This window comes from Apodemus sylvaticus, chromosome 22 (genome assembly GCF_947179515.1).
Source record: "Apodemus sylvaticus chromosome 22, mApoSyl1.1, whole genome shotgun sequence".
Lineage (NCBI taxonomy): Eukaryota > Metazoa > Chordata > Mammalia > Rodentia > Muridae > Apodemus > Apodemus sylvaticus.
The window spans coordinates 9,054,845-9,073,488 of NC_067493.1; positions in this window are offsets into that span (position 1 = coordinate 9,054,845).

Consider the following 18,644-nt stretch of genomic DNA (forward strand, 5'->3'; position numbering starts at 1 on the left):
GGCTCAGGGGTAGAGTTAATGTGGTCACCATTATTCTTGATGGTCCCACTGAATCAATAGTATCCCTACTACCTAAAGAAGAAATGTCAGGGTTAGGGTTAGGGTCATTCTCAGGATTAGGTCAAAGAATTCGTTTGTTGTGCTTTGTGAACTCAGTTTCTATCTTTTTGCTCATCTGCCTTCCTAGTCCTCTTTTTCATAAGATCAAAATCTTTCCTGCCCCAATGAATGTGGAAAATGAATGATCCAGGAACCTAGAATTCCCAGAAGGGAAATATCTTTACATTATTATGGGACCCAGTTTACATACAAAAGAAAACAATTGAGCTTTTATTGTTCTCAGTTTCAGAGATGGACAAAATCATGGGACTCAGTGCCCCTCTTTGGTAATGATATCATAAATATTGCATGGGCCATTTGTCTTCACCACAACTTTGGTAAATATAACCAAATGGAACAAGACAAAAATGGTCTCCATCATTATTTTTAGTGGACTCACTGAATCAATAGGATCCCTATTACACAAAATATAAGACCTCTAAGTTATTTATTTTATATCTTAATGTTTTGTTTTGTTCTTATTTTGATATCTTCTACCTTATTCATTCAATTGTTTCTCTAAAGAACCTAAAAGTTTATCCATACTAGTTCCAAACTGGCATACTAACAAAGGAAGTGATGACTTTTATATTCACAAAATCAAGCAGATAATCAAGGGATAAGTTTCCAAGGGCCAGACAGATTGTTGCCAGCAAAGAATAATTGTGCAACCCTATGCTGGGTCTTACTGTTAGTTATTTTTTTGTCAGCTAATTTTCCTCTGAGATAAAATGCCCTTCAATACTATTCTGCTGTAGATATGTATTGTTTACTTTCTGTCCAAACTAAAAATATGCTCACTAAAGATCTCTATGTGAAGTTTTCACAAGATAATCAATCAAAATTATGGAAAAAAAATCCCAGACAATCAATAAACATAAATTCATGGCTTAATGAAATTTGTCTATTATTACTTATGTATTGAATATCCACATGAAATCACTGTTTATTCTTCACCTTTTTTTTTCTTAATACCAAATAGATTACAAGTAAAGTAAACTGGTTAACTTTGACTAAGTTAATTTTATTCTTAATAAATAAACTTTAAAATTAATATTAATAGACAAAGGTATATTTAATCAGTAAATCCCCACAGGTAAAATAAATATGAAATGATATTATGTCTCTGAATCTGTATTTGGAATAGGTAAAATGATGATATATATTTAAATTGTAATGTCTACTTTTAAGGACATTATATATGTAAACACACAGATCTGGTCACAATGATATCTCTATCAACCCTATCCCAATTCTAGTATATCACAATGTCACTCTCCCTTAGGGTTCTAAATTAGTTGTAAAGATTTTTGTTTTCCTAGATCTGGATTTGATATTCATATTGGACATTGTCTTCACTCAATGTAAGAAAGATATTTGTGTGCCTTGAAAATGAAATATACATGTGTAAATGTTTATATAGACATAAACACTTTAATAATTCAAACAATATTTTATATCTCAAAAGGCCTCATAAATACCAATAAATATACTAAGATAGAAAGATCAGCACAGGGCTTGTGACTCATTGTCTAAATTAAACAACAACCATTTTCATACCGTCAACTCTTTGAATTAATATAATCATGTCAGGCCTTTTTAAATGTTATTAAAACTCTATGAAATGAGAGGATATGGGTGGCCAGTATTTGTATAACTTGTAGAAGGAATAACTAGTTAGTAATGTGAATTTGTCTAAAGACATACTGAGTAAATTATTTTTGATGTATAGAATGTATTTCAGGGCTGGAGAGAAGGCTCAGCATTTAAGAGCACTGGCTGCTCTTCCAGAGGTTCTGAGTTCAATTCCCAGCAACCACAAGGTGGATCACTACCATATGTCACAGGATCATATGCCCTCTTCTTCTGTGTCCGAAGACAGGGATATTATGCTCACATACATGAAATAAATAAATAAATAAATAAATAAATCTTTTTTTTTTTAAAAAGAAATGCTTTGTCAATTTTCTTTAGGGAAAAAACATTAATTTTACCTTTTAACCTTTGATAAACTATGATACATTTAAAACGAGGTGTCATTGAAAGTTAGAAATGGGGAATAAAAATATTTTATTCCCGATTCCTGAATTAATGTTCTGACAATAAAGTGTGGATTTATTTGTTTAAACTATTTTAACTTTTGGTGTTAATATTTAATGGTCTTAAAAATGAAGAAGTATTTATATAGAGAGACTTCTATATCTTCTCCTCTGATCCTATATAGTTGTAGTTCAAGGCCATCCTTTTATCTTCTTAAAAGCTTTCTGAAAGCCCATTTTCCAGAAAGAAAAAGAGCCAAGACTACTGAGTATCATTGGCCATCTTATTTTTCATCCCTCATTGGACAGAAACAATAATTAAAACCACTTTTTTGCGGTAAATATTATTTTTTTTTACCACAATTGAATGATAAGTATTCCAAGTAAAAGACACAAAAGACTTGGTATTTATAATAAGATTTAAAGCACTAGAGTTTGACGGACTATTTTGTATAGTTCCTGTTAATAACTGTGAGATATTTGTCCACAAATGGTGGAGCTAGAGAAAGGACCCACGGAGCTGAAGGGCTTTGCAGTGCACAGAAGGAACAGCAATGAGTCACCCAGTACTCTCAGAGCTCCCAGGGACAAAATCATCAGCCAAAAAGTAAACGTGGAATTACTCATGGCTCCAGACGCATAGGCAGCAGAGGATGGTATTGTTAGACACCAGAAGGGAGGAGAGGCCCTTGGCCGAGGGGAAAACTTGATGCCAATAGTGTAGAGGAATATCAGAAAAGAGGAGCAGTTTAGGGTTGATTGGTGAGGAAGATGGCATAATGGATTTTTGGGGGAGGGGGAACCAGGACAGGGGACCAAATTTGAATGTAAATAAAGAATATATTATAATAAAGAAAAAAATGAATAGAAAAAAATTGGATACAATGGTCGAAAATAATCTGGATTATCAAACTTTACTGGGACTAAACAACAAAGAGTTCTGTATCATATGAGAAAGCAAAGGATTGGAGAAAGGAAGAAGAGGAAGAAGAAGAAGGAGAAGAAGAAGGGGAAGAAGAAAAGGAAGAAGAAGAAGAAGAAGAAGAAGAAGAAGAAGAAGAAGAAGAAGAAGAAGAAGAAGAAGAAGAAGAAGAAGAAGAAGAAGGAAGAAGAAGAAGAAGAAGAAGAAGAAGAGAGAAGGAGGAGGAGGAGGAGGAAGAGGAAAAGAAGCAGGAGGAGGATAAAGTCTGTAAAATATTTCCATAAAATCATAAATGAAAACTTTGGTAAACTAAAGAAAGTGTCTAATAACGTACAAGAACCATCAAAAATATTAAACAGTCTGAGAAAAAGTCCCTTTGCCAACATAATAATCAAAACACTAAACATATAAGATAAGGAATATTAAAAAAAACTGCAGCAGAAAAATTTAACAAACTAAACAAAACAAAAACTAGAAATGTATGAAATCACAACTATTAGCTTCATATCCATCTTATTTTTTATAGAATTAATTCATTACACACACAATGTTCTCCCTGCATGTATTCCTGCAGGCCAGAAGAGGGCTCCAGATCCCATTACATATGGTTGTGAGCCACCATGTGGTTGCTAAGAATTGAACTCATGAACTGTGTAGGAATAGCCACAGCTCTTAACCTCTGAGCCATCTCTCCAGGTCTATTCCTGCTTTCTTATTGTATATTATAAAAGACAAAAAGATGCTGCATAGTCTCAGAAGCCACCCATGCTTCTACAAGAAAGCAACTGGTCCAGATGTTTTGGACAGAATTACAATCAGCCATGATACTGAAGTTATTCATAAGGTCATGGCCTGAACTATCAAGTAAGAAGCAACCACTAGAAACCTCACAGGTGTTCACATCTGGATGATCATTCTGATGCAACCTCATAGAGGACACACTGCTCAACCACATGTTCCTCCCCATTGTGGGCAGTGATCCTGTACTCACCATGTCTTGATTTCAGAGCTTCCCTGAGGTCCCCTCACAGCACACAACAGCAGAGCTCAGAGCAGGACACAGAGAAGCATTCAAGCTGCACAGCCACAGTGAACACCTCAGAAGGAGAAGGAGAGGGTGAGAGTGAAGAAGATCAATCAGCATAAATGTCTAGAAAACATTTCCAAATAAAACCATAAATGAAAACTTTCTTAAACTAATGGAGGTGCCTGTTAATGTAAAAGAAGCATCCAAAATATCAAACAGATTGTAGAAAAGTGTCTTTGCTGCACAGTAATCAAAACAGCAAGCATCATAGAAAAACAATATAAATAACTACTACATAAATAACTAACAAAACTAAAGAAAAAATAAAAATAGCCTGGGACCTAGCCCCGTCCATCCCACAGCCTTTGACCCCAGCCAGCTCCAACCTGATTATTTATGTTCCTTGGGAAAGCGCCAGCCCTGACCTTTGTAAACTCTACCAGGTCTTTGTCGTTTCACAGCCAGGCCTGTGTCATTAAGGATCAGGAAGCAGTTTATTGGCCTAGGAATTCCCTTCTTGTCTCACCAGCTTACAGGCAGAAGCGAGGGCCGGGCGCACAGCCCAGAGATCCATGGCAGCCAGGCTCGGCTTCTGTTCCCACAGGAGGGTCGTGCCAGGAGGCCACTGTCCCCTCCTGGAGGAGCACAGAGAGGGTTTGCATTCCCCCACACTGCCAAATTTCCAGAGCGGGATGCCTGCGCTTTGCCTGGCCACTGTCCCCACCTGGAGGAGCACAGAGAGGGTTTGCACTCTGCCCCGCTGCAAACTTTCCAGAGTGGGAAGCCCACGCCTTGCCAGTCCACTGTCCCAGCCTGGAGGAGCACAGAGAGGGTTTGCACTCGCCATGGTGCAAGCTTTCCAGAGCCTGAAGCCCGCGACTTGCCAGTCCACTGTCCCTGCCCAGAACACAGAGAGGGTTTGGACTCCGCCCCACTGTAAACTTTACAGAGCCGGGAAGCCCGCGTCTTGCCAGGCCTCTCCAAACTTACAGACTGCTTCTGTGAAGATGACAGGAGGATAGAGGGGTGTGACTTGAGAGCTCACACACAACCTCAGCATGGAGCACTATCTTCATCTGGATGCGAATAGGAATGCGGTCCCGTTCCACAATTCCAGGCCGGGCTGCTTAGAGCCCGGGAAGCTAAGCAATCCCAGCAGCTGTAAATGCGCTCACTCACCTCCTTCCCGTCTCTGACAGACCTCTGACCAACTCGCACATTCAAACTCCCAGCCCACTTTGATTCATAAAAATTAAAGACAGGAAATGACGCCATTCCAGGAGGCAGGATGCAGGGCGGGCGCTGGGGTGACGTCAGGGGTGGTGCCAGAGGTTGCCGGGTGATGGACAGGGACGCCAACATGGCGCCTGCCAGGGGCTGAGGTCACGGGGCGGGGTCTGGGCTCAGGGAACGTCAGGGGGCGTGGCCAGCGGTTGCTGGGTATCAGTCAGGGAATCCAACATGGCTCCCACCCAGGACTGAGATAGGTGAGCAAGGGGCAGGGTTGGCGTGATGTCAGGCACAGGGCCAGCAGTCTCTGAGTGACTGACAGTGATGCCAATGTGACATTTTCACTGAATTTGAAGAAATATATAAATATGTGTGTTAAATTTGAAGAATTTGATGTACAATAATACACATGAAAGTGTACACATAGATAATACATCAAAACTGATTGACAAACCATGTAAAAAATTCTAATCAAATTGATGGCTTTCAGGGAAAATACTTCTTATAAAATTGAAGAAATATACAGAAAATTTATTTAAAATTAAGAATTGGCATTGAAAATAAATACACATAAAAAGTTGACAAAGAAAACTAAATGTGTAGGCAAACTCACTTTTAGGAAAAAAATGAAAAATAAAGTGTTAAAATTGAAGAATCTGTTGGAAAATAATAATGGTAAAAGATAAATCATCTTTACTAAATCAAGCACTTACAAACATTTTCTTATTAAATTGATGATTTTCATGGAAAATATTTCTGATAAAATTGAAGCAGTGCATAGAAAAGTAGTGTTAAATTGAAGATTTTTCATGGGAAATTATTCAGATAATATTGCGTACATAAAAACATCTCTAAATAATTGAAAAATCAAATAGAAATATTTTCTGATAAAATTAAAGTTTCTCTTAACTAATATTCAAGTAATATTGAAGAAATATATACAAATATGTGTTAAAATTGAAGAATTAGCTGGAAAATAATAATAGTAAAATAGTAAACATAGAAAACATACCTAGAACCTTGTCCAAGAACCTAGAAACAATTTTAATAAAATTGAAGGTTTTGATGGAAAATATTTCTAATACAAGTATATTATAATTTAAGATATCAGAAAAGATAATACAGATAAAATATTAGACATATAAAATATTTCTAAACTAATTGAAAAAGGTAGTAGAAACATTTACTGAAAATATTTGTGAAAATTAAGTAGAACTTGAAACAGTGAAGGTTTTAATTGAAAAATAATACAGATAAATGGTAGACATTGAAGGGAGCTAGGATTTTTCAGAATCCATAGTTGAGGCAGCATGCAGACTTAGAGCCCGGGCACACTAGACAAGCTTGACACAAGGTTGTGATTGAGTCATTCCACAAACAGACCAGCCATAAAAAATAAGGGGCGTGCCTGGGAAAACTCCTATGGGTCATACACCATCTGGACTGGAGTCTCCTGTCTCCTGTCTCTTGGATGCAGTTTACTAATGTCGAAGTGACCTCCTGTTAACAAAATAAATTGTCCTCTTACATTGCTGATGGCCCAAGCTGTATGTATACCAAAAAGCCCCCTCTGTGCGCCAGAATCCCCCGTCAATGTTTGTATCAGCAAATCATGTGTAACCACGCCAAAATCCCTTGACTTTTCCTATATAATCCCCTAACTTTTGAGCCTCAGGGTCCACTCCGCTGTCTGCTGTGTGAGATACATGTCGGCCCGGAGCTCTGATAATAAACTGCCTCGTGTGTTTTCATCAAGTTGGTCTCTCATGTTTCCTTGGGTGTACACTATCCCGAGAATGGAGAACGGAGTGGGGGACTCCCGAAAAAGGAGGTCCTACATTTGGTGGCCCGTACGAGGATATAGGTGGCACCCAGGAACCTCGAAGACCCCCATTTAGGTATGCTTGTGTGTGTGTGTGTGTTTGTGTGTGTGTGTGTGCTGACAATGTTTTTGTTCTAAATGTCCTGAGTGTCTGAGTGCGGCACCTCTGTGTATGTGTTTTGGTTTCAGTTTGTTAACAGATAGGAGTGGAAGCAGAATTCCACCTTGTCAGAAGTTGCGTTTGGCTGTTTAAGTCCAGACACGGACGAATGTGCTTGGACGTGCTAGTGTTTATTGTTTGTGTTTTGTTCTTGTACCTTTTGTTTTTTGTTTTTGTCATGGGGCAGACAGTGACAACCCCTTTGTCTTTGACTAAGGACCATTGGATGGAAATTAGGGCAAGAGGACTGAATTTATCAGTAGACATTAAAAAAACAGTGGCAGAACTTTTGTGCCTCGGAATGGCCTGATTTGGGAGTAGGATGGCCGCCCATAGGAAATTTTGGTTTGCCTACCTTTAGGGCCGTGAAGGTCATTGTTTTTCACGAAGGACCGGGATCACATCCAGACCAACAGCCGTACATCACGGTATGGGAGGACTTGGCGCGATCCCCACCTCAGTGGGCCCAACCATTCCTCCCACCCCGTCGTTCTGGCTCCAGGATCCTGGCTGCAAGGGGAGATGCTGCAGATAAGAAAATGAAACTGAAGCCTAAGGAGGGGGCAAGCACAGCACTCCACTAGCACCTGTTCCTAAGATCTACCCTGAAATAGAAGAACCCCCTGAGTGGCCTGCTCCCCCACCCCCACTTTACCTTGCAGCCCCACTACCAGAACCCCAAACCTCAGCTCCACTGGACACCTTCTAGCTCCAGTCCCTGGGGCTGGAGGATGGGGTCCCACTGCAGGGACAAGGAGTTGATGGGATGCCACCTCCGAAAGACTGACCAACTCCATTGTAGTGTTCCTGGGTGTGGCGCTTCCCCTTAGGGTTGGACCACCTCCAAATCCAGATGACCAGGATGGTTGACAACTTTTACAGCAGTGGCCTTTCTCTTCCTCTGATTTTTATAACTGGAAAGTTAATGTCCCTCCCTTTTCAGAAAACCCTGCAGGGCTTACAGGTCTAATAGAGTCCCTGATGTTTTCGCATCAGCCTACCTGGGATGACTGCCAACAACTTTTACAAACCTTGTTTCCCACTGAGGAGAAAGACAGAGTTCTCCTCGAAGCTCAGAAGAATGCCTGGGACAATGCTGGATGTCCTGTCCAGACTCCGGCTGGGATAGATGAAGGATTCCCCTTGATGCATCCTCAATGGGACTATAACATGGCACAAGGTAGGGAACAGCTGTCCAATTACCATCGGGCTCTAGAGGCGGGTCTCAAGGGTGACACACAAAGGACCACAAATCTGGGTAAGGTGAGAGAGGTCATGCAGGCACTGACTGAACCCCCTTCAGTCTTTCTGGAGAGGCTCATGGAGGCTTACAGAAGTTACACCCCTTTTGACCCCATGTCTGTAGGGCAGCGAGCCTCTGTGATTATTGCCTTTATTGGGCAGTCAGCTCCTGACATCAGAAAGAAATTGCAGCGGATTGAGGGATTGCAAGATTGTACTGTAAGGGGTGTGGTTAGAGAGGCTGAGAAAGTGTACCACAAGAGGGAGACAGAGGAAGAGAAACAAGAAAGAGAAAAGAGGGATAGGAGAAAAGACAAAGCAAGAAAAGATTTTGAATAGAATACTGGCCGCAGTGGTAGACAGAGATAAAAGAGACAGGATTTGGCAGTCAGGGGACCTGGGAGACAGAAAATGGCAGGGGACAAGGAGACCCAGAAGAGATGAACCGCACTTGGAAAAAAGATCAATGTGCACACTATAAAGTCAAAGGGCACTGGGCTCAACCTTTTCTTCAAAGGTAGTGTCTGTCTTTGTCACTGAGGTATATTTCCAGTATGCAGCAAAATGCTGGGTCTTGTTTGCATATCCAGTCCATTAGTCTGTCTGTTTATCGGCCATTGATATTAATAGATATTAAGGAATAGTGATTGCTGCTTCCTGTTATTTTTATGTTTGCATTTTTTATGTTATTTTTATGTTTGCATATTTATGTTATTTTTATGTTTTATGGTTATCTTATTTTGGGCTTTTTGAAAGACTACTTTATTGCTTTTTCTAGGGTGGGGTTTTTCTCCTTGTGTTGGTATTTTCCATTTATTATACATTTTAGGGCTGAATTTGTGGAAGTATATTGTGTATATTTGTTTTTGTCATGGAATATATTGTTTCTCCATTTATGTTAAGGTTGAGTTTTGCTGGGTATAGTAGCCTGGGCTGGCATTTGTGGTCGGTTAGGGTCTATATGACACCTGCCCAGGATCTTATGGCTTTCATATTTTCTGATATGAAGTCTGGTGAAATTCTGATAGACCTGTGTGTATATGTTACTTGACCATTTTCCTTACTGCTTTAAATATTCTTTCTTTGAATTGTGCATTTGGTGCATAGATTTTGTGAGAGTAGAAATTTATTTTCTAGTCCAGTCTATTTGGAGTTCTTTAGTCATCTGGTATATTCATGGGCATCTCTTTCTTAAGGTTAGGGAAGTTTTCCTCTGTAATTTTGTTGAAGATATTTGCTGGCCCTTTAGGTTGGGAATTTTTGCTTTCTTCTCTATCTATTACCTTAGATTTGGCCTTCTCATTTTGTCCTGGATTTCCTGGATATTTTTGGTTAAGAAATTTTTGCATTTACATTTTCTTTGACTTTTCTGTCAGTATTTTCTACGGCATCTTCTACACCCGAGATTCTTTCTTCTCTTTCTTGCATTTTATTGATGTTTGCATCTACGACTCCCGATCTCTTTCCTAGGTATTCTATCTCCAGGGTTGTCTCCCTTTATGAATTCTTTATTGTATCTATTTCCATTTTTAGATCCTGGATGGTTTTGTCCAATTCCTTCCCCTTTTTATTTGCCTTTTTCTGAAAACCATTAAGGGATTTTTGTGTGCCCTCATTAAGGGAAATTGGATGTTTTCCTGTGTTCTGTATTTCTTTAAGAGAGTTATTTATGCTCTTCTTAAAGTCCTCTATCGTCATCACGAGATATGATCTTAAATCAGAGACTTCCTTTTCTTGTGTGTTGGGGTATCCAGGGCTTGCTCTGGTGGTGGGAGAACTAGATGTTGATGATACCAATTTGCCATGGGTTCTGTTGCTTATGATCTTGCCCTTGTGTCCTGCTCTCTGGTTATCTCTGATGTTAGCTGATCTGTCTCTGACAGAGGCTTGTCTCTCCTGTCAGTCTGTGTGTCAGTACTCCTGAGATAACAGTTCTCTCCAGGAGAAAGTTTTGTATGGAAATAATTGGCACATAATCAGCTACCTCTAAGGTGCAGACAGAATCCAGAAGGATCCTGTCCCCAGCTGTCCCTTGCTTCCTGGGTTCTGATGGCTCTGTGTGGCTCTCTCATGATCCGGGTATTTGAGCAGATGTGGAGCTTACTGCTGTGATGGAATTTCTGGGAGATCAACTCTCTCCACACAGAATTTGGATATGGAGCACTGAGCAGGGGATCAGCTCTGGGTGCAGGCAGAGAATAAAAGGATCATGTTCCAGGCTGATGCTCAGTTCTTTAGAACTGAGTGCTCTGTCGGGGTCCCTTTGAGCAGAAGTGGTATTCTTACCTCTACTCACAGACTTGTCAGAACTCCTGGGAGACACGCTCTCTCACTGCAGTGTTTGGGTATAGAGAACTGTGGCACAGGATCAGCTCTCACACTTAGTGTTTTGAATATTGTATGACAAGAAAATTTTATTTTTTTGTCTAAATTGTTTGGAGATTTATAGGCTTCTTGTATATTTATGGCCAGTACCTTTTTAAGTTGGAGAAGGATTTTTTTTAATGATTTTATTGATGACCTTTTTCTAGTACTTTGAGCTGTGTGTTGGGGGATTGAGACATGCTATTGGAGACAGGGGGTAAGAGGAATTGGATGGGTAATTCTGGGATGGTGTGCCAGGAGAGAGCTAAGAACTGGACTGAAAAAATGAAAGTAAAAAAACAAAAATAAACAAACAAATAAATAAATAAATAAGACTGAAAGATCTCCCATGTTCAAGAATATGTAAACTTAACATAATATGAGGACAATAAACTAAGAGCAATCATCTGATTTAATACAAGCCCCCTCACATTTTCAGCTTAATTTTTTGCAGATACTTCAAGGACAATACTCAATTTCGTAGGGGGAAAAAACCTCTAAGTTATCTAAAACATTCTTGGACAATAATTGAATTCTTGGAAATAAGACCATCCTTTATTTTATATTTTCTTTTTTAAAAGATTTATTTATTTATTGTATGTAAATATCCTGTAGATGTCTTTAAGAAACTCCAGAAGAAGTCGTCAGATCTCATTTTAGATGGTTGTGAGCCACCATGTAGTTGCTGGGATTTGATCTGCATAGAATAGTGGGGTGTTGTTAGATTTGAGGCATTTAGACCACACTTGGAGGGAGTCAGGTGTGGCATACTGTGGTTAATTCAGTATTAGAATAGGTTGGAAGTGGTTGAGGGACAGTCAAGAGCAGTTTAGGAAATGAGGAATTTGGAAATGTGTTGACAAATTTGGATACACAACTGTTGGGGAGTGTCTGGGTAGATGGGTCTCTCACAGCCTGACTTACAGAGCATGGAATACAGAGATATATACTATACAATATACTATATAGTATATAAAAGATTACTCAGATCTGACACTCTGACCTAAGAGAACAAAACAGAATAATCTTGTTTTCCTGATCGCTGTCCGCAGCCATCATCTCCAAGCAAGACTGTCATGAGAACGGCCCTCCCGTCCTAAATCTCCACATGCTGAAGGTGACCCTGGAACTGCCTTCTAACAAGTTCATGCAGCCAAAGCCTAGGAAGAAAGTGGAGATCTCAAGTCTTCTGCTGCCAACGTGATGGGCTGGCTCCTCTCTCCATCCTGACCCAGGTCTCCACAGCTCACACATTTGGAAATAAAGCACAGCACTTTCCCATTGTTCTGACACTGACAAATCTCAGTGGCTTAGACCTCTGGCTTTTGAAAGGGAGGTGATCAACATTTGTGTCCCAGGAGAGTCTCCCGGGATGGGCACCTCAGCTTCTGTTCAGTAGAGGGAGAGCATTAACAGGAAGAAAAAGCCTGTTCCCCATGAGGTAAACAATCCCTTGTCTGAATATTCTAGTGTATCCTGGAGAGCTCTGGGCATCCCCTGTGATGTCACCAGTGATGTCACAACACCCACTGCTCTCAGACTTTCAATTAGTCCCTAGAGATTTCACCCATATTTATGTCTGCAAGATGGAGGAGGAGTCTACTTGAGAGTGAGAATGGGGAGCTTAGAAAAATGAGAGAGAGGCCAAAGGAAGCTGGATTTCCATCTCACTGTAAACCAGCAAGGAAGATGTGGTCCTGGGAAAGGCACAGTGAGTCATAGAACAGTGATGTGAAATATCCTGAAGCAGGCACACTTGAGCCTGTCTCCCAAGTAGTTGGTAAGAGGAAATTCTGACACAGTGAATTTAATGAACTTTCCTGACTATAATTCCTGAAAGGTAAAGATTCTAGTACATTAGTTTGTCCACCCCAAAAACACAAACTGGTTAGTCCAAAGCTATTATATTGTGAATTTTTATATTTTCCACTTACTGACCATGGGGGTGTAACCAGGAGTCAAGAGGAGTCCATAAAGTGTCAGGGAAGATATAGTTCGCAATTTGTATCAGTTCAACATTTTACCTCCAGTTTGCTTTTATAGGTACAGGAGCTATGAGATTATAGTAACTCAGAGCAAAATATTCCTATGAGACCTTACATTCTCAGACCTCCTGTGACAACCTTAGCCCTGAGAATGATCCCCAGACCTTCCTGAATCTGCAGATTGTGTGTCAGACACATCTCTAATGCAGCGGAACATCTGTCAGCATCAGAAACGGGATATTTTTTTCCAGCTCTAGATTCCTTTAGTCTTTCTGTTGGATGAATTGTTCAGTCTTTTGATAATGGTTTGCCATATGCAACTATTTAATCCACAGTTATGAGCCTAGAATCCACAACAGCGCATCTGATTATGAACACTGCATATGGGTGCTTGGGGACTCTGCTATATTTTCTGATTTCTGTAGCTTTATATTTGAGGGCTCTGAAGTCAAGTGGCACCCTGTACAGTTACTAACAATCAGGGAGAGGTCATATTTGAGGTCATCATAAGCATGTGTTTGGAGGCAGCCAAAATGCCTGTCTGCTTAGATACCCAAATCTCTACAGAATGATGGGAGAGCTGAGATCCACAGAGCAGGCATTTCAAGCCTGTGCCAAAGTCTTTTCTGTCTCACTGGATTCCAGGTGTGCTCTCCTTCTGTTTGGTCCTCAGCCTGGTCTGTGCATCCTCTATACCTTCCCACTTTGCAAGTTTACTTCTGCTCCTCTAGCTGCAGAGGCTGGGATATGACACAAATATTCTCCCCCAAACAATTGTTATCAAGAAGTAGGAAAATAAACTGTAGAATCTGACCACTCACCTGATATCCAGCGAGAGAAATGAGCTCCAAGATTGCCTGGTATTTATCAGTGATTAATGGACTGATAAATTGGACTACAGCTGTTCATTGTTTCAAATCTCATGGTGTCATTTTTGGGTGTGCAAGGCCCTGCTCATATTATATTTTTCCATGAAACCCTCTCTGTGTTCGCTATTCTTTGTTGTCAACTTGATTAAATCTCCAATTAATGAAAAATCCAATACTTGAGGACACACCTTCAGGGGATTTTTGTTTAGTACATAGAAAGTATTCAGTGTCTTTGAAGTTGGAAGACTGGACATTAACACAGATCTTTTTGAGTTTGAAAGACACAGGCCTTTAATCTGGATATGCTGGAAGAAAGCCACAGGACTTTGTGATGTTGTTATCATGAAATAGGGTTTCTATGTAAGACTAATGGCTCTCTTAGAACCCAATATGTCTATGGAACCAGGCTACTCATAGATTTCCACCTGCATGATTCACTCTGATAGTGCTTGGATTAAAGGCATGTTTCACCACACCCAGCAGAAGACACTCAGATTTAATCCCGAGATTGTTTCTGGAACACACACCTTTAATTTGTGCCACACCTTCATCCTGACGCCTATATAAGAACACAGAGGAAGAAAGCTTTCACATTGCCTGCTTGTTCTCTCCTAGATAGCAAGTTTTATTACTTCGCCAGCTTAGATCTTGCTCGTCTGTGATTCCATCTTCTACCAAAGACCAACAGAGACTTCCAGCCTCAGGAACTGATAACTTCTGGATTCTTGGACTTTGCTTCCTATGCAGCTATTGTGGAACAAGACAGATTGCATCCTGTAAGTCATTCTAATATATCCCCTTTCAGGAAAGACAGAGTGATTGAGAGATCATTCTATGTGGTATTTTTCTCTTTAAAGTAGGTTCCTCAAGGAGATTTGCTGGCCCATAAGCACTTTACCATTTGCCTGTCTCATCAATCGCCTATTACGGTTAAGTCTAGACAATCACATCCAAAGTGATAGGATCTTAATTTTGGAATGTGCACTCCTTTTTTCCTGCTTCTTTTGTCTTTTGAGCCTAGGTCAAAGGACTAAATGGTGATTTTTTTTAAAGAAGTTTTCAGTCAGTCTTAGGAAATCTGATTCTCATGTGTGCTGGGCCATAGGATAACCACCACACAGGAAGCAACCTTGAGAACTTTGAGAAACCCCTCTGCTGAGTCAACATGGATGGCAACTGTTCTAAGAGTGTAGAGATTCAACACACCCCAGAGATACTTATAAATGATAGAAAACAAAGAGGACCTGAAAAAAATGAAATTGGTTCTGGTTCACATTTCTTTTATACTGGCACATGGGCACCAGGGGTTTCATTCAGGGTTTCCTCCACACCTTCTGGAAATGGGTTCGCAAAGGTTCTCACTACAGCCTCCCTGGCAAAGTCTGGTTACATTTGAAAAGTAAAGCACATAGAAACAAAATCAACTCTGTTGTTTGCAATCAAGGTCTGATTTAGCTTCAGCCTGCTGACAGCACAGCATCACATCTACTGCACACTCACAATCAGATATCACACATTTTGGTCTGTGTTTTAGTGCATGGAGTCCAGATCTTGGTTATGCACAGAATCCCCTGCATCCTGCCTGGTAGGGTCTGATCTCATTGGCAAAATGATAGCACGTAGAAACAAAATCACCTGTGAGGTTAGAAATTATTATGGGATGTTAGTGTGGAGTTGTTGAGAGTCAAGTGGAATTTAGCTAGGCTGCAAGTCTCAAGTTGAAGTAGTTACTGGCTTTCAGCTCACAGCCAAGAAACATTTAACCTTCTGGCCAGACTCATTTCCTGGCCAGGCTCCTTCTTTGCTGAGAAGAATAGAGATCACAGAGTGTATTGCTCTGTGTAATCATGGTTATTCTGAAAATCGCTTTTACTTGATTACATCATGAATTATGGAAAATCTAAAAGTTAAGGAGACAACTTCAAGGGATTTGTTGTTTAATTTGTAGAAGGTAATCAGGTTATTTGAAATAGGAGCACTCCAATTCAATGCAGATCGCTTTGAACTTGAAAGACACAGGGCATTAATCTGGATATTGAGCAAGAAAGCCACATAAGTGTGTCATTGTGATTGTTATTGTTTCTATGAGCCATGGTTTGTCTGCAATACCACTGGTTGTATAGGAAAACACTTTGTAGACCTGACTACTCACAGAGATCCACCTGCATGATTCACTCCAATAGTGCTTGGATTAAAGGCATGAGTCACCACTCCCAGCCGACGATACTAACCTTTAACCCAGAGATTGAATCTGTAACACACACCTTTAATTTGGGCCACACCTTCATCTTGAGGCCTATATAAGGACACAGAGGAAGAAAGTTTTCACATTGCCTGCTTGCTCTCTCCTGGCTAGCAAATCATATTGCTTAGCTGGCATTAGACCTTGCTTCTCTGTGATTCCATTTTCTACTGAGGACCATCTGAGACATCTAGCTTCAGGGACTGAGACCTTCTGGATTCTTGGACTTTGCATCCTATCCAGTTCTTGTGGAATAAGACAGACTGCATTCTGGAGGTCAATCTAATATATCGCCCTATCAGGAAAGAGAATGGGTGAGAGTTCATTTTATGTGATCTTTTGCTCTCGAAAAAAGGAACCCCAAATAGACTCCCTGGCCCATGAGCACGTTCCCCATTGCCTGTCTAATCAGTTGCCTATAATGTTTAACTCTAGACAATTGTGTCATGTTGAAAGATTTTTTCTATACATTCACACTGTGGTGGTGAGAGGCTAGTGATTAGAAGGAAGTGAGGAGGAGGAACTAGGGAGAGAGACACAGGGAGATGCATGCAGGAGCCATGTGTGCGAGAGGGTAGAGATACAGGGTGCCAAGATACAATCAGAGGTAAATATATCTAAAAGTTAGACTATTGGGATAGAACTTTTACTATCATTGATGGCTATGTTATTACCTTATTGACATCTTGAACCATTTAAAAATATATTTAAATATAATTGGCAAATCAATTAATTAACTGTTGAGAGTCTGTTCTTCTGGGTAATTTGAGGCTCCTTGATTGGGGAACAGCAGAGCTGGTGTCCCATGGGTAGTGTGACATGTGTGAAACGTGGGTCCCCTGCATATGGCAGAGAGAGAACTCAGCATACATGCTAAGTAAGCTAGTTGGAAGAGATTGCCTCAGAGGCAAAAGTGAGAGCACCTCTGAAGGGGACACTGTGGAGAACTGCTAAGTGTCTTGTGAGGCAAGAGAGATGCCTGAAGTGGCCCAGACTGCTCTAGAGAGTCCGAGGCAGTGACCAGATTCTTGATAGCCCGGCTTGACTCTACCAAAGAGCTAGATTGCTGCCTCTGCCAAGGACCTCACTGAGCAGACTGGCTGTTTCACCTGCAGAATTGTAGGTGAGGAATGTATTGGCTCATTTAAATTAAATACCATTACAGCATCCAGAGTGATAGCATCTTATGTTGAGAAGCTTCACTCATTTTTTATTTGCATGTTTTGTTCTTTGAGCCTAGGTTATGATGTATGGCCCTGGCTGTCCTGAAAGTAGGTCTGACTACCAGGCTGGCTTTGAGATCAGAGATCCACCTTCCTCTGCTTCTATCCCCAATCTGCTTCATTCCTATAAGTGCTGAGATTAAAGTTTTACACCACCAGACTTGGCAGAATCTTGCCTCCTTAGGCAATGCAAATAAATGTGAGTATTTTGGGTTTAACACCCAATTTACCACAGTGCAATGCTTGGGAGGGTATAATTAACTCACTGGAGACTTCTTTATATGAGTAGGTCAAGGACTTACTCTCAGCATTCCATGGATAATCTGAAGGTTCTGAGGGAGTACTGTCTTAGTTTTGTCAAAAATACAGCAGATTATGAAGAGCATGGACTGTTGAGTGCACGTGATTTGCCAGCTGTGAGTTCAGGATCCTCCATGTCTCAGCATCTTTCTTTCTGTGGAGAGCCAAACCACAGCTTTGATGATGGCTGGATTGTTGATTGGGATCTACACCCCTTTTACTATGTATTTGAGAGCTTAGACAACCTGACACAGCAGCAGATTGAATTGTGTCATGAAGGGCCCAGAGATCTTCCAGACTGAGAATCAGAGGGAGCCACAAGTGTCCTCAAGAGATGTGGACAACAACAAAAACAAAGGTATAGCAGAGCCAGACAACCCTCGACAAGTTTGCTCAGGGAGAAAGGCCTGGAACTTGAGACCTGTGATGGTGGAGGCTGCACTGACCAGGATCCTGCTTCTGACATTTCCAGGAATCTAGGCTACTGGACATGGCTTCAAAGGGCTTTTGGCCAGAAGAAGAAGAAGTGAAAAAATTAACTCAGAACTCTGTTTGGGGCCCAGGAACCCTGATGCCTGCTAAGACTTGCAATTAGGGGATCGTCTGTCAGCTCCTGTATCACAGCAAAGGCCCTCACAAGGCAACTGTGTCTTTGCAGACAGCTATTTCATGTTTGTCATTTTACAGGTTTCTTAATAAAAGTGTTGAAATGCTGGAAATGTGCGTTCTTCATAATATGGACCTAGGGAAAAAATGAAGTGTGGAGTGGATACCTATCAGGATACACTGTTCTCTAAACCAGGCACCCCAAATAGTTTTGTTGGCCCATTATCCCTTTCCCTTTGCCTGTCTAATCAGTTGCCTATTTTGTATAACACTAGACAACTGATCCAGAATTAGATGATTTTACTTGGAGAACTTTCAGTCTTTTGTTCTGTTTATTGAACCTAGGTCACAGTATTAAATGGTGTTTTTTTATTTTTTTAAAGAAAGTTTCAGGCTTTCTTAAGATACCTGGTTCTCATGTGTCCTGGGCCATAAGATAACCAGCACACAGGGAGTAACCTTGAGAACTTTGAGAAACCCCTGCGTGGATTCAATGTGGATGACAACTCTGCTG